At 40.3% G+C, this 20,932-nt stretch overlaps 1 pseudogene across 1 annotated transcript in view; it reads right to left on the bottom strand.

The window, feature by feature from the left end:
- LOC147336738 (uncharacterized) overlaps positions 1–20,932 on the bottom strand; it is an 82,767-nt pseudogene that overhangs the window by 29,508 nt on the left and 32,327 nt on the right. The window lies entirely within an intron of this gene.

A 20,932-nucleotide genomic window follows, 5' to 3' on the forward strand; every position in this document is an offset into this window, starting at 1 on the left:
TTTACTGACAGGACAAAGCACTGAACATGATTTCATCTGTTAACCTGGACAAATTCCAAAACAATTCTTTATTATTTCTTTTTCTTAAGTAAAACCAGTAAAAGCTTCTACTTCAAAAATATGGACTTAACACTGAGATCCTGATATTTTAGACCAGTTGAATTTAGATGATCTTTTTTAGTTCGTTCAGTTTGCTGGTTCTAACGACGACGGTCTTCATCAGTTTTAATGTCACTGTGACTCATATCTCTGCATGGCTGTTTTGTTCTGAGTGCACTTTGACAATGAAGTTAAGATCCGGTGATCAGCACAGCAGCCTGGGAGTGACTGCTTGGTTAACGACAAGGTTTACAAGACCTGATCAAATGTCACACTGGAAATATTTTGCAAGTGAAACAGCAAATGAAAAAATGTAAATATGTTAACTGGACCACCTACATTGTTTCGAGAGCAGGGGTGAACTAAAGAGTGCGACCCATCACTTCAGTTTCAGCATATAATTTCTATTTAACACTCAAAAAAATCTGTTGTACAAGTATTAAAAATATATTCACAAATGAAATTGACATGCCTGAGATGAAAACATTACTCATACAAGTTGTCAGGTAAAGTCTATAGCACTGTTACATCTAAATATGGACACTGAGCTGGGACGATGTCACAGATCTGAGCCTCTGCACCTTCACTATACGTTTGTGTATGTCAGGCCTGTCCTGTATCTCTCCACCACCTGATCCAACACACCACCAAATCCTGATCAGCTGATCATCTCTGCTCCTCTAATCACCTGAATATCCAAGTATCCGAAAGTGTCCATCGATCTGACAATACAATTGTAAAACCGATCATTGACCTGTGCCCTAATGTGTTCTGTGCACTTGTGAACACACTTCCTTATGGAGTACGTTTATTAAGGACACTCTTTCATTAGCACACAGGTTCAATAACACAACAAATAACCTCCAATAAACCTTTTAATAAACTGTCATTGGAGGCTGATGTGTTCTCTCTTGGCTTGTTTTCTTGTTGTGTGCCACACAGAAAATAAATGCATGGTGTCTTAACTCACTGATACTGGGATATCAATGAGCACAGAGTCCAGCCAACGATGGCACAAAGTCAAACCTCCTTCAAGGAAACTGGAGAGTCCAACACTGGCATTGAGGCTACCCCAACAATATCAATATGGTGTAACTTCCTGCTCTAACTCAGGCTCCTTCCCCACAAGAAAGATGATATTTTATGTACTCGAAGTCAGACCTGGAATCTGCGGGTCAGACTTCCTGGGCCCCCGACCCCTGACCTCTGAGATTTTCATGTCTTGTATTTTATAATATTTATCTTTTGTTCTCCTGCCAAAATTGCAAACACTGTCATCATGCCATATTGCACTGTTGTTCGATCAGCTTCATTAAATATACTTTTATATATACTTTTATCCTTTGTTTTGTTATACATCCATTTAAATCCTCATATGAAATTATTACAACCAACTGGTAGTAAATCAAAAATAAAAAGATTGTTCAACATTTTAACTGCAAATGGTCAATACACTCACTTTATTTGCCAAAAATTATACTTAAAAAGGGGAAAAAGAAGTGTTAATAGTTTATTTGAAAGGTCAAAATATACCAACACATCTTTTTATTTTAAATCTATTTGTTTGTGCATTAATTTTTTTTCTAAAGCCAGATGTGGAAAAACAGGCTGCATCTACATGCAGGTTCTTGTGGTCAGTGGTCATCATATTTGCATTATCTTTCTGAGTCACAAGCAGGGAAGTGTTAAAGTTTCCTAGAAGTGGTGGGCCAGTGATGTAGGTGTGGATGCAAAGGATTATTTGAGGTGGTGCTGATCAGAAGTATAAAAATCAAAGTGTCCAGATCCAAACACACTTTGTTCCTCTGTGACAGAAGTGAACTAGAACTCACAGCAGCATCTGAACTGCAGAAGAGATCTCTGCTCATCTCCGTCTGCATTCCTCTTTTGGTAAGAACTTATTATGTATCATTTAAAATGATTTTCCTTTTAAAGCTGGGCAGCAGGCTCACGTTGAACATCTCCATAAACTGTCATAATTCTGCTGCTACACTAAACACTGCATTCGGTGAGCATACTAAACTTACGTAAGCTGTATATTTGCACGGTGAGAGACCTGTTTTTGCTGATTTGTGTTCAAATACAACAAGATCTTATTTAAACTGACTGTCAGATGTTGCCTATCCAGTTATGTAATGAACCCACTATATACATTAACCACAGACCCTTCACGACATCTTCATCACCTGCTGTTCCAGACAACCAACTTATACCTGAACCACTGCAGGTTAATCATCATCATTAGTAAAGGAAAAAAAAGGTGAGTGTCTTAATTTGGAAAAGCTTGAAATAAAAAATCCTATAAATTACACAAACAGATACGAATTGGAGGAAAATCCATAGTGTCTTGAGTTCTGTTTGATTTTTATTTTGCAGTGTGTCATTGTTACTACAGAGCACACTGAAACACATGACAGGAAAGAATAACTGAGTGTAGAAAGGCATTTATATTAAATCGGATTTAAACTTTGTTCTTAATGAACCGGATCTATTATGACCTGGACTTTTATCTATAAAATGGGCTTGTGAAACCCAGAGAAAAACTCTCTCAATATATCTGTAGATATAAATATATAATTATCCAAATCACATCAAGTAAAAAAGGCAAAATGACAAAATTAAAAAAAATAATAAAAAGTATAAATTAAAACACAAAATTTTAAGGCAAAAACAAATATCTTGATGTCTTAATACGATGAATATAAAATATAAAGTAATACAACAAGGTTAAATATCTAAACATTTAAACTACTTCAGCTTTTCAAAGCTTCTTTTTCCAGTTGAAAATGACATCATCACGCCTGAATCTGCTTCCAGGAGCTGTCCAGATCAGGCTTGTTCAGGATATTTAGAAATCGTCCTAACAGTTGAAAAATAAAAAATAAACAGAGAACAAAGTAATATATATGATTAGAAATAAATAAAAAAGAAAACTATAAATAAAACTACTTCTTTCATTTAAAGAAAAAGGTCTATCAGTCCTCTTGTCGTGTGTGTTTGCAGCTCACAAAGACGACTTACTGAGCTTCAGGATCCAAAAGGATGTATCTGCCAAATTCTTAATGTGGAAAAATGTCCATGTGTTTTCTTCTCCAGGAGACGATGAAGACGCTGTTTGTCTGCACGATGCTCGTGCTGCTCTTTGCTTCCGGATTTTCCAAAGTGAACAATTTTCAACCAAGCGAGCACCGACCTGAAGAAACACCTTATGAAAAGTTTAGAAGACAGCATGTAGATGCTAAGATGACTGAAAAGCTGTGTAACACAGAAATATCAAATAGGAATATCTACAAAATTGACAACAGTTGTAAGGAAACCAACATATTCATCCTCAGCATTCCAGCAAAGGTCAAATCCATTTGTAGAGGTGATGGGAGGTACGATGAAAATAGCGGCATGACGTATATTACCGCAACGTTTCGCATAATTAAATGTAAGCTAAAGCATCAGGGAGCCAGGAAACCCAGCTGCCAGTATGAAGGCAGGCTTCTCACTAACAGGATCATTGTCGTGAAATGTGAAGGGAAGTTACCTGTGCACTTCGATCGGGACCTTCTGCCCTCTGAGTGCAACGATGGCGAGCAACTATGAGGAAAGAGTGGTGTGGAGGGGGGGCGTGGTCTGCGATGCTGCTGCAGGTGAGATGGATGTACCTGCGCTGCATATGCTATCACGCCTCGCCAACTTAAAAGGCTTTGTGCTGTCTGAGTTGTTGGTGTTGTGGATGGCTGGCAGTCCACAGACAGACTGATTTACACAACTGTGGAAAAAATTAAATTAATAAATAAAAAAAATTGGAAAACATAGATGTTTCATTATTTCATATAGATTTCAAATAACATACCATTTGATGTCAACATGTTTTAGTTGCATTTGCAGTGCTCGTGCTGTTATATTCTTATGACTCTGTTCATTTTATGAGTGTATCCTTCAGCCTTGCTTCACATATTTACTGCTGCTTGATCAGCTTTAGTCCTGCTAGCATCAGCACAGGTAGAAACAGATCACACATCAGAGAATCGGCCGTGCATCTAAATGCAAATGGAAACTAAAAATGAAAACATAGATAACTGAGCTGAACTTCATAGATCTGAAAGTTGACCAATGCATACATAGTGCTAAAAATCAGGTATCGGGAAAACACATTATTTTATATTATGCTGATGTCAGGGCTCTGAGTGCGGGCAGGTGGAAATGTGGATCCAAATGCAGGACTCCGAGACGAAATGTAACTAAAACCACAGCTTTTATTGCTGGCATGAAACAAAAACAGAAACCAAACCATGAAACCAAGCAGGAACACACAGGCAGGGTCTGAGGGTACGACGCGACACCAAGCATGGGAAAACACAGGGCTTAAATACACAGGGTAGTAATGAGGGAATGGGCCACAGAAGGGAGACACAGCTGGGGGAGCTGAACTTTATAGATCTGAAAGTTGACCAATGCATACATAGTGACAACACATTATTTTATATTATGCTGAAGTCAGTTTTTATCCAATTTTATAACTATATCAAATAATAAAGTCTGCTTTGAAGTTTACTATGGTAACAATTCATCTTTTTAGGCTTTTCAGAAACACTGTAACTTCATAGGTATGAACCAACAAACCATTTTTCATCATGAAAATAAAAAATAAATCTAAAGGAGATAAACATCACAACTGTTCAACCAAGCATTAAGTCCATTTTGAAACAAAGAACGATGTACACTCAGCCAATCACATGGCAGCAACTCAATGCAGTGTAAAAGGTGAGATGTAAAATAAAACAATTAAAAATATTAATTAATCTTAATCAATCTTAAAATATGAAGCAATCTTCTAACTCCCCTTTACATACAAAGCTGTGGCCAACCTTACAAACCATTTTGAATTTTTTCCAGCCGAGGCGTTCAAAATAACCAAACTGCTAATAGTCACGGTTTAATTTGGGCAGCTGCCTGCCTAATATAATGTAAAATCATCACAATATTTTACACAAAGAGAGTAAATGTATCCTTGTACTCAGCTAAGACAGCTGGGCTGCTGTGGCTTGTGTTTATGTTCAGACATCTGATTTAAAAGCAGACTGTCATGGTTGCGGCTGTGTGCAGGCAGGATGAGGACCCAAACGCAAGCTCACGGAGGCAGGAATGAACTCAAAACACAGCTTTATTGCTGGAGAGAAAAACCATACAACCTAAACGAGGAAACTATAACGTAATACACAGAGAACCACACGGCCATGAATGAGGGAGAACGCGACACAGAACTGAGGGAGACGCAGACATAAATACACAGAGGGTTAACGAGGGAAGTGGGAGCACACGGGGAACACAGGTGACACTGATAATCATAACAAGACACGGCAGGAGTGAACGCAACACTGACGGGAGACTGTCAAAGTAAAACAGGAAGTACACGGAGGTTCAGAGAGGAGGAGAGACAGCACGGGGAGAGCACGGACATAACGGGCTGGGAAAACATGGAATAAAACTCAAGGAGGGGAAACGAGGGCTCACAGATAAACAGAGGGGCACACAGGAGGTAATCAAATAAGGAACATCTTAACAGAAGCCATGGCATAAATAAAGAACAACACACAAAACATATGAAAACTAAGAATGCTGGGCCAACATGGCCCAGGATCATGAAAGACAGCAAAAGACACTGAGCAGCATATCAGTCAGCATGGGAAAAATGCCATAGATTTAAGGAACCAGGCTAAAATAATTGGTTTCTAGTGGGTTCTATTGTAAGTGCTCTATATTTCAGCATGACATACTGTATGCATCCTACACTGAGAACCCTTGAAGCTGATCATCAGGGTATGCTGTGTATATTCTTACACAGAAGATAAAATAACATGCAAAGATTTTAGATGGTTGTGGTTGGTCCTTACACACAGATGTAAGGTCAAAAAAAAAAAAAATCACCCACAATGGATCGTTCACAGACGCTGGTCCAGTGGAACCCACTTCCACAAAGGCTGCACCTGCTCCGGCAGAACAGGAAGCATCAACTACATAGTAGCTATTTTCATAATTAAGACATCAACTATAGGTGTTCCCAAAATGTGCCATGTTGTCTGCACACCTGACAGCTCAATAAGTCCTGTGTTGATTACAGATGGTGGTTGTTTCCAGAAACAGCACTTGCATAAAATAAGTACAGAGCACTTTATGAGCCAACCTGCTTCTTTAATGAGCATTTAGGTTGTTTGTATTCAGTGTTCACAGATAATATGCTCATTAAAAGGGGGGATCCACTATGTCCTTCTTCACAATCCTGTCTGCCAACTTTAAGAAGAAATCAGAGTGACGCAGAAGCTTTAAAACAGTGTTCAGAATAATCAGTGATGCTTTTATCTGAACTGATGACAGATAAAGATGAACGTGAGTGTGGCAGAAGAGTAAGTTCTCCCTCTTTCTTGGAAGTATACAAAAGTCTGTTGTTTCTAAAAAGTTCATAAACAAACAACAAGTTCTTACAGAATGAGACGTGAAGCCTGGAGACGAGCAGTTCAGACACGCTGTTATTAAATTCTACCTGAGCAGGTTATAGTTCACCTCAGTTACGGAAGAACAAATAACACTTGGCTCTGGGAGCTTCAGTTTTTATACACTGTCGTAGCACCACCCTAAGCCATCATTTGCATCAACACCTACATCACTAGCCCAGCAGTTCTAAGAAACTTCTCTGTTTGTGGTTCAGAACCTAATGTGACACCAATGAGCACAACAGCATGCAGCTGCAGGTTGTTGTTCATACCTGGCTTTACAATAAAGAGCCATGTTTGCAGGCAGCTGTTTGAAGTTTTGTGTAAAATATCATTTTTATAGAAATAAACCAAATGTGTCTAAATATATTAAGTAAACAATCAGAATAAGAACATTTTGAAATAAAATCCAAAAACTGCATCTGGCTTAGTTTTTGTTGAATAAATAATGACTCTGTGTAATATGTCATGTGTTGTATATGTAAGTTGTATTTGTACAATGAAGCCAGGCTTTCTTTGTGTTAGCTGCCTGACAAAACCTAAAACTCTAGTCAGAGATTGCAGGTGTCACAACAGACATGATCAGCTTTCTCTGTCGATCCTATCTTTCTGTTTCACACTCTGTGCACTCATAGAAAAAATCTTTAAAAAAAACAATCACATGACTCTTCTTCCACACAACATGATCCCTGAGTGCCGCCTGCTCCAACCAGACATGTTATCACAGTGACGATGGTGATAATTAAAATCTACAAAGAACGTGATAAACATTATTAAAATGCAGCACTGTTAAAGCAACGTGATTAATGCTGCATTAAAATGAGCCTTTAGCACATAGAGATGATTCAACAGTTTCATTTGACTTCATTGTTTCTAAGGCAGATGCTACACCAGTGAAGGTGCACTTAGTTTTCACACACTGCTTCTGCATTGTGTCTTAGTTTTAGTGGATTAAATAATGACACAGTGTTTGTTTGTTTTTCTTTAGTAACAAATGACCTCAGACCAGCTTATAATATTTTATAAACAAATAAGCATAAATGCATAAACTCAGCCTGGAATAACATGGGATAAACATGGGATGTGCATTTTTTTTATTTGTTTTGTGTTACTGAGTCTTGCAAGAATGCCAACCTTACCAGCAGCAGCTTGGTTGTTTTGTTTGTTGTTTTTTTAATTTAATGAGTGCTGAAAGTTGAGCAACAGCTGTGACAGCGAGAGAAGATGGAGCCAATTAGAAACAACTGTGAAAATGTACAATATGCAAGCTAAGAAAGCAAAGTGCAGCAATGTTGCCATCATTTTTGTTATTGTGGTATTTTTTTCAACGTTCACTGAAAATCACTTCTCTCATATTTCCTCTTTATTATTTTCATCACTGTTTAAGAAACGTAACAAAGTCTTATAAAGCATCTAAACCAGCATCATGAAGTGATGTTTAAAGATGGCAGCAAGCTCACAGCATCTCTCAACTCAAGAGCAACATTCAAAGTGCACAGGCTGAAGGAAATGATTGATTTTATCACATGCAATTACAATACGCCTTTTCATCTGTATCTGTGTGTACAATGGGTATCGTTGTTTGTCCCAGCACTTTACAATACAGAGTGTGCACGTCTGTGGGGCTTTTATAAAGATTTCTACACAGCAAATCCAGCATGTCCAAATTAACACCATCAGATTTGATTTCAACACTATTAAAGTGTCTATATGGGTCCACACCAGAGAGTGTTAATTTAACTCTTTTTGGAGAGTTGGTACATTAACTCTGATTTAGTGTTAAATATCAAATCTGCCTGGAGTTGAAAATTTAACACTCATTAACACTAACTAGGTGTTAAGAGTTTATATATTAACTCTTACAGAGTATTTTATTTTGACTACAAAAGAGTTATCGTCTATTTAATTCTAAAAAGTGTAAATTTTACTGTTCTGATCTTTTAGAAATTCCTTGGGGCTTTTATAAAGATTTGTATTTGCATTGATACAATTGCTTGGATCACAAATTGTTCTAACTTGATTAAAGTCACCAATGATAAAGGTATTCTTGCGCTTACAGTTACCATTATTATCTCTGTTTGCTATCAGATCATCACATCCCCCTTGTGGGATCATGTTGATGATATGCTGGTTTTCGAATTTCTGAACACGTCCGTTAGTCATGCAGAGCACAGTGCCAGAGAGCGCCACCAGCAGGAACATGGAAGTCTTCATTGTATTTCTATATCGAAAAAGTAAACAGAGTGAATATATAAATCAGTATTATTTCATTTCATTTATTAACTTGTTTATTTTTGTTTCCTAAATGTTAATCGTGCTTAACTATTAAAGTAAAAATACAGATAGATAGGAAACTCTCTGAAAAGTCAAACTGTTTTCAGTGAGTTTATATATTTGCCAGAGGAAAGGTCAGAATCTGCATATCTGACCACTTTGAATCAATTTATATCTAAACAGAAATCAGTAAAAGTTAAAATCACTTTTATCAATATCCTCACTTATGAGGATATTGATATCCGTATAACTGGAGTTATTATAGATTTTCATACATGACATTTGTGAAAAAGGCGAGGGTGTCAGGGTCCCTGTGTCTACCCGGTCGCCTCAGTGTGGCTACATGTGTTTTTTTGTTTTGATTTTGTCCCCGCTCTCTCCCTCCCTCCTTCTCTCACTGCCTGGGCGGAGCTCATCTGTGGGCTCCTGCCCTTGGCCCACGCACCTGGTGACACCTGTGGCTCATCACCCAACAGTGTTCCAGTCCCCTTATAAGATGGCAGCCCTGTATTTCTCGTCGCTGGACCGTTGCCGACTCTCGTCAGTGTTAACCCCAGCTCAGTTCGTTCTCGTGTTTCCCTAGCGATCTTCTTACAGTAACCTTTTGCATCTCTGTGAATAGATTTCCCTGGACCTGCCCCTGTGTTACCTGAGCGATCAAGTGTGTGAGGATTGGAGCGAGCTTTTGTGTTTCTTGTGGAGTGTGAAGAGGAGCGTGGAGCGTGGATGGAGTGAGGACTTTGGAGCGTGTGTGGACTGCAAGTGTCTTTCCCCCCTCCTGTTCGTGTGTGGATTCCCGGAACCCGTCTTTTCCCCACTGTGTAAATAGATCACCTGGTGCTTCTGTAAATAAAAAACCTTTATTGTTCCCTACTCAGAGCCTACGCGTGAGTCCGTTCAGTCCCGTTGTGACAGAGGGTAAGGACGTAAATCGACTGGTAAAGAGGGACTGGTGAAGAGTCTGCAGCCGCAGCACCGATCCATCTGTCGATCTCCTGTTCCCTTCTCTGATCACTCGTGAACAAGACTGCGAGTTTTGTAACTTAATAAAAGCAGTAATTTGTTTGCCAGAGTGCCCCTTCCACGTCACACCCTGTTCTTTCCTTCTTGTCTTATATGAAAATTCACTTTGTGTAGCTTTTTGGGAAATTGTTAAACTTCATCGTTTAGCCAGCTCTTTGGAGCTGAGCAGGTTCAGGCCTGTTGTTGTAAGTTTTATAAAACGATCTCATTTAAACGGATAATCCAGCTGAAGCTTCAGACAGCCGTCAGACAGTGAAACACTGCCATCTGCTGGACTCGAATAACAAAGACGCTGCTTTGACGGGTGAGGGAGTTTCAACAAGTCTGCAACGACTCAAGCATCAAACTACAGAACTATTATAGCGGACATGGTGCTCTAATGACTGCTTCATTAACGCAGCTCAGAAAGGATCAAACATATCAATAAATTATAAAACACAAAACGTCTCTTATTGCCCAGGGCTCAGGAAGTGAGTGACCACTTAAGTGTGTTCAACAGGAAGCTAAAGACTGGTGCTGTTAAAGTGTTCAAAAAACAGCAGGAGCTCGGTGTGAGGCCACAGTGGGCCAAAAAACACAAGATGACCTCCAGCGAGGACAAAATGTATCTGGACGTCTCTGTGAGCATCTGTCTCACTGTGTAAGTGTAGCACAGTGTCTGTGTGTGCATGGCTGGGTAAGAGAGACAGCACAACTGAAAGCACTCAGACGAGGACCCGGTGCATCGTCTGTCTCATCTCAGCCAGTTTACTTACAAACTCTTTAAGTTTGAATTTTAAAGCCGACAATGTGCACAGGGCAGTGATATTTAAAATGAAGGTAAACTATTCCAATCTCTGCAGCCCCAATTGTGTATCTCACACACACACACAGTCCTGAATTCATTACTGAAGTCTCATCCAGACGTTCAATGTGCTGTGTAATTAAATTGAGACGTGGGGTCAAAATTCCCACCTAGATTGCGTGAGATGAAATAGAAATCGGCTCTCCTCTAACTGACTTTATAGAAATAATTACATAAGCTGCATTTATAACTGTTATTAAATAACAGCAGCACACGAGAACTAAAGTGTAATCCCAGCACATTTCGCTTCGCTTGCACTGATTCTTTAGAGATGACGACCGTGGTGGGTAATTAAGGGCAAACAATATACAAGTGGCGTGAAAAATGGAGGCTGCATTACCTTTCCAAAGCTTCCTTTCCCGATGGCCCGCAGTATCTGGAAGTGGTCAAAGTTCACTGTGGAGAAAATGAGAAGCAGTTAGTGAGAACGTGTCAGTTTGAGCTGAGCTATAAAACAGGGAACATGACATGTACAGCACTGTGCAAAAGTCTTGAGCCATCCCTCATTTGCTTCCAGGGATCCGGACTTCCCTGTAATCTTTAAAGTGGTATTAAGGAATAGCTCTCCAGGCTTTTTAAAGTGTTTCTGATTTTTAATCCAGGGCTTGTATTTGACCACTTTTTGTCTGTTAAGACCCTTCACACTAATCTCTGAAACATTCAAACATAAACAGACACCTAAGTCATGGAAAGGACCAGAAAACTTAACAAAGAACCAATTTTAAATTGTATCTGTACACATTTACTTGCAGCCTATTGCAAAAAAACAAAAGCCCACATCATTTGTTCTCACTTCTTTAGTTGAAGAATGCAGTTAATAACACCGTTAACACAAACTGACCTGGCAAAACACGAAAAAATAAGGGGGTGGTTCAAGACTTTTGCTCGGTACTGTATGAGAAATGGAAATGTGCACTTCACAATGTATTGCTGCACTTCGGCAGTACTGTGAAGATTAAATGTTTTTTCCTTCCCGATGCATGTGAAAGGTTAAGACTTACATCTCCAAATGTACTGGAACTGATTTGAACCAGAGGACTCAGCCACACTGTTACTATGTACTGCATAAACACGTTTACCGATGAAGGTAAATCAGACGCTGTCCTGACTGTGTGGCTAAATTTTGTGCTGAAAGCATCAAATCAATTGAATATGATTAACTTGCTATGAGAGGTTTTTACTCCAAGTGTGACTTTTTCTGGCTTCATACGCCTTTCAGGGTCAAATTCAAGCACTTTGTGAGCACGTTTAATGTCCATTTTCAACATTTTCCAGCACATTACCATAAAAAGGATGCATATTTCACTTCGCATCACCTGAATAAGACCACGTGAAAGGCCAAATTAATAATAAGTCTTCTCATCAGATATTGATGCTTCTTTCTTATGTGACACAAAAAACAGGAGGAGACAGATCTTTGCTTGTGTTGTTTTTTAAGTTCATTCATTCAAAACTAACTGTAAGACGCTTAACTACATTGCAGTCTGTGTTATTGCTGTAGACCTAATTATCACCTTTAAAGTGTTTGTGCTAATAACATCATGTAGAGTAAGACAGGCATAGAGAACAGCACTGACTGGGAGAGGCTTTGAACAGATGACATACTCAGATCAATTCAACACTTTAGACTTTAAAAATGCACAAGCGTCTTTCAAAAACCCATTTATTTAATCTATCATCATTGATATTATTATGTACAGTTATAATGTACTGTTCATCTCCCTTAAATAAACAGGCAGCCTTAAAGTGTGAAATAGTCACTTGTCTACTGTCTCAGTGGCTGATAGTGCCCCACAGGCCTCAATGTCAGCTTGAAGCCATCATGTTTCAATTGTTTAATGATAAACAGATTTTGAATGAAAGCGAGGAAACTTCGGTAGCACAAAAAAGTGCCTATTCTTTGTTCCCATATGGTTCAGTCATATTACCGTCATTTCCCCCTAAGCTGTTCCCAAAGACACCAGGTTAATACTTGAAAAGGCTGCAGCGATACACAAAAATATCATCAATATTCTGTTTACTTGGTGACAACGTCGCTTTTAGCCTTCAATCAGAAAGCCTGACGTTGGCTAGTTAAGCATCGGGCTAACGTTTAACGCTTTCACTTGCAAGAGCACCTGGCTGCAGCCACTGTGGACCTCCACAGTAACCGGAAACACGTAACTTCAGTTAAATCGACTTTGACAGCGAAAACTAAATTGCGTTTTTGTTACTATTGATGCTGCTGAGAAATAAAAATGGTTTTAAGTGTGGTTTTTTTTTAACACTCTGGGTTTGTTCATAAAAATTCCCCTAAATTGTTCGTGGCACAAAAGTGACACTTGCTGTTTCGCTGATTTTTTTTTTTTTTTTACAGCACATCGCGTTGTGCGTTCTGATTGCTGTAGACCATTGTCAATCAATCTAGTCCAGTGTCTCCTGTACAGGAGCGGTCCCTAATAGGCCCACGGACCGGTCCCGGTTCGTGAGTCTTTTGGTACCGTTCCGCGAGAGTTGATCCTCCGGTGTGAAATGTATGGTTGTAGTTGTGTGTCTTATTTTGAAAGAACTATTTACGCGTTACCATAGCGACCAGAGAGCGTTAAGAAGCAGAGAGGAGGATGTCACTGTCATTGTTGTTGGCGCACAGCTCAAGTCACGTTTATTATTATATTTACAAAATACCACAGTTTCTTTTTTTTATTCTTTTGTTGTATTTATCCACGACACCTTAAAGGTCGTTCCCTGAAAATATTGTCTGACATTAAAGTGGTCTGTGGTGCAAAAAGGTTGGGGACTCCTGCTGTACAGTACAGAATGCGTTTAGCTTGTCGAATTTACATAAATCTTCGATCGCTAGCAGTGTAACTCTGAAGTGCTGCACTGTATGTTTGTACGTTTTCTCCCAAACAAACACAACAATGCCGACGAAACGTTTTGCACCCTCAAATGCACCTTCAGGTTTCATTCCATGATACTGGAGTCATGTTTCTACGAAGGTTTGAACTCTAAGAGTGTTTAAACAAAAGAGAAAAGTGTGAAAATGTTCATGCCTGTCTGAGAAAAGTGTATAAAGCATGTAGTGAGGGGTTTTACAGTCTTAACATCTATAATAATTGTAAAAAATAAAGTTGGCTACTTCGTGGATTTCACCTACCGCGGGTTATTTTTTGAACGTAACACCAGCGATAAACGAGGGGCTGCTGTATTAGTAATAGTAGTGTCTGGGACATCTAATTGATTAACATCAACATTGATTATTATGCACTATTATTTTTGTTCAAGGAGAGCCAAAAATATAAAACTCTCTCTCAGCTTGTTTGTTGCCAAAAATGGCCACTTTTTGTGTATGTTCACAAAATGCTATAAAATGTATATTTCTTAAAACATTTATCTACTTTTGCCGACGTGACTCTTTAAAATAGCACCAGTCCTTTTCATCAAAATCAAAATTGTATCTGAGCATCGGGGAAAAGGCTGTCTTGCAATTGTTGAGGTCACTAGTGTGTGCCCCATTTCTTCCAGGATCACTCTCTTTATAGGTTTTAGTGGAATCCTAGTACTGCGAAGTGGTTTCATGGTACAAAGGGATTGTATTCCAAGATCTGGGAGACTGTAGAAATGAGCAGTGATGCCCTTCCTACCATCTTTCCAGAAAAATAAGTGATCTGGAAGCTGTTAGGCTTACTTACAGCAGCAGCACTTTCTGCACCTGCATAAACTCCAGGACACATTTACTAACGGTGTTTGTTGCTGTATGTGCTGCAGCTTTGAATTTTTTAATAATATATATTTTGTTAATATTTTGGCTATGGTGTCTTGTTTTGAAATGTACAAGAGTAAAAGTGTTTTTAGCAGGTGCTTCAAAGCTAAGTTTGACTGGGAAACTCAAAGCTCAATAGGCTGTATCAACAGAAATTCACTGCAGCCTATGTAATATTTCATGCGTCATAATTTATTCTACTCTATCTTGCAAATACATATTTGTGTGGCAATGTCATGCACAACACACACAACTATTAGATCCTTAAGATCAAACCCGTGTCATTCTTTTGGTCCACTGCAGTGCAGTAGTCAAAAAAAAGAATAAGTGACGTGTCCACAGATGGCCAGGATAGAGCCCAGAGTGTTAATGTTTAAAATGTATAAAAATATTATTGATTGCAATTCTTTACTGTTAATATCAACAATAAGCTTTTTATTTTGAAATTACAAGTTTAAAAAAAATGCTGTTACATTTACATTTAATGCTGTTACACTGTAATCCTTTATTATAAGTATGGACACAGAATAAAGTGAACAACATTTTGAAATAAGTTTAATTGGAATTTTGTACTACGCAAAAAACAAAACAAAAAAACAACAACAACATATTAAACAAACAAACACAGCCAGTGCCTTCATTTGTCTATTACATGTCAAACATAGCACTGACCCTTAGCCCCTGCTCATCAGCACATGCTTTCAAAAAGAGCTCCATGTCCTCTGCAAACTGAAAAACAAAGAGGAACAAGTCCCTTGCTCCAGTGTCTTCTTCCTCTGACATGTCTCTTAAGACCCTCTGCTGGTCCCCTTGATTTAAGGACAGATATTTGGGCATTGTTACATGTCCACGGAAAAGTGCCTTATTTTGGACAACCCAGTGCACAGCAGGACGCAGATCTTCAACAACTGCTGGCTCCTGTGTCAGGCAAATGGGGATGAAAACATAGTTATTTCTCTGTTGCAGAACAGTTTTTTAACAGTTATTCAAATTTCACTAACCATGTAATTACACTACTGTTTAAAGTGAATACTGACCTGACTGACTTCCTGGAACTTGCGCTTTTTCAGTCTGAAAATGAGCACGTGTTGTCCTTCAAGCACAGCTTTGGCTTCCTCTCTCCAGTGTGCAAATAGCTTGCCAGAGCTACGAAGAGTAAGGCCACAGTGAGGCATGTCATTTTCATGGACTTTCCATCAGCTGCAGTTTTATTGAACACAGAGGGTAGAGCCAATGAATGTTCTAACAAAGACTCAGAAAATGGTTCAGATACCGAAGACAAAACCTTGGGGGGGAAACGGGGCTCCTCGAAGAGTACTGCCGGAGGAATACGGGTCTCCTCGGAGAGTTCAGCGGGGAGCAGTCCTGATAATGGTGGCTGACTTGGTATTGAAGAATGCTGACAAGACAATAAATGCCTTGCCATATCCCCACGCCATATGATTGTAATCTTACAGACAGGGCGGTGAAAGTGTCCTGCAATTCTGGCTTTAAGCCCGAATTCCAGATTGATGTGTGCATCTAAAACAGAGAGAGAAACAGATAAACACCATATATACATTTAAGTTAAGGATTTAGCAGAAATAACAATTTACAGTTGGCATGTAATAGATTTGGGAAGAAAATCCTTGAAAAAACCCCCACAAATATTTTAAAAGACACTTTAATCTGTGAGACATGTTTCTATTGACATATAACAGTCAATTGAACAGGGGCTAACTAAAATCTGGGCAATAAAAAAGCTGTACAGAAAAGAATAACGAATAGAAGTATTGATAAATATCTAAATCTGTTTGTGACGAAATTTACAGTGTTGACGCTAACCAAAGGTGTCACAAGTACACACGTTCCTTACTACAGTTTAGATACCTCTGTTTAGACAGCACTGACTCGACTTTTTAGTCAAGTCGAAGTAAGAAGTACAGGGTCTAAAATATAATTTATGTACAAAATTTTGAAGTAATCTTGCGTCCAAAGCACGCGTGTGGGGGGCTGATTTACAAATGTACAGATTACAAAGTACAGATACGCGTGCTAAAATGTGAGAAGTAGAAGTATAAAGAAGTATACAGTAGGCACAAAAAAGTACAGCAGTAAAGTAAAGATACCAGAAAATTCTACTTAAGTACAGTATTGAAGTATTCGTTATTTTGCATCTCTGACGCCAACAATAAATCATACTCTAATGCAAAATGTGGTTTTTGCTTCTTCTCGCCCACAGAAGCCGTTAATCCAGCTCTCTTACTTAAACCAGGCCCAGGAAAAAGCATATTTGTGTGTTTCTCTGCCATGGAGCACGATGAAAAAACATTAAAATAAATTGTAACGCTAAATAAGTGGCAACATGATCATTGTAAGAAAACTAGACAATTCCTAGAATTATAAAATCACTAACGGCAAATTTATTTAAGAAAGACTTAACCAACCTTTGTGATCAACTTGCAAGACTTCCACGGTATCCATGCGTGCTTCCGGCTACTGTGGAGGTCACGTGTTTCCGGTTAGTGTGGAGGTCACGTGTATCCGGTTACTGTGGAGCTCCACAGTGGCTGCAGCCAGACCCTTCTCTTCACTTGAGGGAAGTAACTCGTATTACTGCTACTGCTGTGTAATCTTGGTTTAATTCACAGCATATTCTACAAGTTACCCTGCAATAACTAACTGTTAGAATAGCGGCACCATATTGTATCGCACTGAGTGCACTTCAATCCTTTATCCCGCGAGTTTGCTAGCTAGCAAAATAATAATACCAATTTTAAACAAATAACATGTGTAACGTACACACTCGAGAAAATTATCTACTAGTACTTACGCAAACTCCCCCGTTGTGAAAACGTACAAATCCTTCTTGTATTTTTTGTTTTCCAGCAAACACTCATTAAAACGGCCTCCAGGCACATTAGCGCATTCACCCCCGACTGATCAGGGAGGGGGTGAGGGGTCACACATTGAAACAGACTAACGTGCAGAGGTACAGCCCAGGCAGAGAAATGTTGCTTTTAGACTTTGCGACTCGTTTTATTTCTCTATCTGATAAGAAAACTATTCAATCAGATAGTTATTTGTGGTGAATGAAATACGGTTACAGTTTCAAGACGTTTTAAGCACCAAATCCGAAATCCAAGCACTGCAATATTAAAATCCAATTCAATTTCTTGTTTGCTCCGAAATCTACGACATGACTATATACAGAAAAGCTTGACATGGTATGCAAAAAAAACCCCGAAGACAATACAAATACAAATACATGAACAAAAAATGTTTTAACTGTCAGTTATGTCATTTTAAAATTTTCCAAAACTAACATTTTCTTTGATTGACTGATATTAAATTGATTAGGGTCAAGTTTAGTGTGAACAATATTACACAAACAAGCACGTGTGCGCATGCGCACATATGAGAATCCCTTCGATCGCTTCTCATATGTGCGCATGCGCACATATTAGAATCGCTTCGATCGCTTGTGACGCGGTAACTTTGCTTTGAACCTTTCTGACATCATAACTTTGCTTTGATCCCAAAACCCATAAATAGGAGCGCTCACCTGTTACTTTATGCTTAACGGACGTTGACCTGCAGCAACTAAAACCCTTTCGAGAAGTTTTGAGAGCAATTTACGAGAGAAACCAAAACAAGTTCAGTTTTGTTTCTCACCAATCCACAGCGCAAACAGACACATTACACCATGTCAGCCAACCCATCCTTCGGCTCAGATGAGCTTGGAATATCTAAAGGGACCATTTTGGGAGATCACCACATGGTGGAGGCTTTCCTTGGAGAAGGAAGCTTTGGTGTTGTAACGAAATGTCGCGATACAAAAAAGAACCAAACTGTTGCTATTAAAGTCAACAAGAGCGACCCTGAAATTCTGCTCCAGGCAAAACTGGATCCAGACAGAGATGCTTGGATCCAGACAGGTGCAACACTGTCGAATGGAACGGCTATTTCCTCGATGGAGAGCGCATTTGCTTGAATTTCGAACTCCTCGACCAAAGCCTGTCAGACTACATAGGGGACCGGAATAACCAAGGTCTCCCAATGAGAGAAATCAGGCCAATTTTGCATCAGCTCGCAAATGCTCTGTTCCACCTGGGTTCTGTGGGAATAGTGCATGCTGACCTCAAACCTGTCAACATCATGGTTGTGAACCGCAGTGAGTCTCAAGTCAGAGTCAAACTTATAGACTTTGGCATCGCATGTAACACCTCTGCAGTGATTCCTGGTGACTGTGTGGGGACAATTGGTTATTGTGCACCTGAGATTATGCTTGGCACTCCATATGATGAAGCAATTGACATGTGGTCTCTGGGGCTGGTAGCTGTGGAGCTTGCTACAGGGGTGCCTCTCTATCCTGGGGAAGACGATTATGACGTTTTGAAATTCATAATTGAAACTCAGGGTCAGCTACCAGATCATCTCCTAGAGTCTGGCTTGTACACTGACAGCTATTTCATCGAGGATAACCACAACGAACAGCGCTGGACATTTAAGACCCAAGAACAATTTCAATACGAGACAGATTATCGATCCAAGGAAACTCGATATATAAAACTTAAGCGTCTCGATGACCTCGAACAACTGCTGAAAGTTAGGCGAGGACTGGAAAATGGCCAAACATTATTTGTAAGGCTAATCAAAGAAATGTTGGCCTTGGATGCAAATCAGCGCATAACACCCTCGGAGGTTCTGAAGCATCCCTTTTTCGACCCTGGCCTCTCAAGGAGAACCCCCTGCACGGACATGAATAGTACAGGGGGACAAAACCTTGTGCTCTCTCAGCAGCAATCATCGTTTGGGTGGCCAGAATTTTAGGGGAGCTAGAAATTCTTGTGGAAAAAAAGCCCAAAACAATAACATCAACAAAAACAACCAATGAATGTGGTCTTAAACTTGGGCACAATTTGGCTTGAAATCCATCAACTAATCTCTCAATATTCAAAGCGGAGCAGCAGACAACTTACCATCACATCAGTCCTTCAATCAGACCTACAACAAACGTCTTCCTTCTCTCTTTTTTTTTTTTTTTTTCTTTTTAAATGACATCAGAAACAGCAGTATGCGACATTACGTGATGGCAGAGCTTCAGTTCATCCTTTCCTTCCCAGGAGTTTTTTTTTTTTTTTTAATAAATAGGACAGGGGGAATGAATGAGAGAAAGAGGGGGAGAGAAAGAAAGAAAACCAAAGGGGAGAAGAGACGGTGAGAAGGGGGGGGAAGAGAGAGAAAAAAAAACAAAAAAAACTCCTGGGTCACCTGTATGGAGAAAAAAACAAACAAACAAAAAAAACAAACAGAGGAGACAGCAAACAACAAAGAGCAACATAATAATAGAGAAAACAAAGCACCATCACAATAAACTAGCTAGTCATAGATATCAATAGTTACTAAATAATAAACGATATTGTGCAGCACGCAAGATAGACAGCGCACAGTGTGCTTTGAGGCAGCAGCCAAGAAAGCTTTAGTCCGCGTCTGTGAATACCCATGTGTGCATACCTGTGTGGATCAGCATGCTTGCATTCCAAAGGTTTCTCCATGTAATGATCTGCTAGGGAGTGTGGGGGGGCCACAGCCCCGTCCTCCAGGGTGTGAAGCGGGTATGGAGGAGATCAAAACTCCAGACATCCAGAGGCCCCCAGAACACAAGAGACCATGGAAGACCAACAGAGGGGCAGCCGCGCCACTGTTCCAGTAAGAGCTGAGGAGAGTCCCAGATGAGGGCTCGCCCAGCAGCCGCGGAGCAGAAGTCAGGGGGAGTTGCAGTGACGCGCCCGTGAGCTCCGCCGGCCCCCAGCTGTGCCTGAGTGACCGAGCCCCAGGCCGAGAGGCCGGGGGCACCCCACCTCCAAAGGGGCCCGAGCGAGCCCCAGGCCCCAGGCCCCGACAAGCGGCCGCCAAGGAGTGAGCCGGTGTGTACCCGGACGCCCACCCCCAGACACAAAGAACCACCAACACACCGACACCTGAGGGAGTCCGCCACCGGCAGGGGAAGTGGTGGTGGGTGGAGATAGGCCTCCAAACCTTGGAGGGCCTGAGGTGTCCCCAGAGAGGTGGCGTCTGATACCCAACCTGACATATAGACACAGACATACAGGCACACACAGACACAAACATCCATTCCCACCCTCATGCTCTCATATGCACTCACTCCACACTCAACCAACGTGGAGACAGACATAAAGAGACGCTGTACACACAATCACACTCCCCAAGCGTACTCTACAAACCGGGTCTAGGTACCCTTGCCCCTGGAGGGGGGAATTGCACCCAGACCCAGGTGGTGTTACCCTTTTCCCTGCGGTGGGGAGAGGCAGACCACCCCGACTCCGCAGCAGCAGGGAGGCCCCACACCCCAGACCGCAGTCGGACGGCCAACTCCTCCTAGCCCCCCTGCTCCAGCAGGCCGCAGAGAATGGGGGTGGGAGAAGACTCCAAACCTCCCTCCACCCGCTCATTGTAGTGTTGATG

Source organism: Aulonocara sp. 'chitande type north' Nkhata Bay, linkage group LG3 (assembly GCF_057382095.1).
Source record: "Aulonocara sp. 'chitande type north' Nkhata Bay isolate Kocher_YH1m ecotype deep benthic linkage group LG3, A_spYH_male_GT1.1, whole genome shotgun sequence".
Lineage (NCBI taxonomy): Eukaryota > Metazoa > Chordata > Actinopteri > Cichliformes > Cichlidae > Aulonocara > Aulonocara sp. 'chitande type north' Nkhata Bay.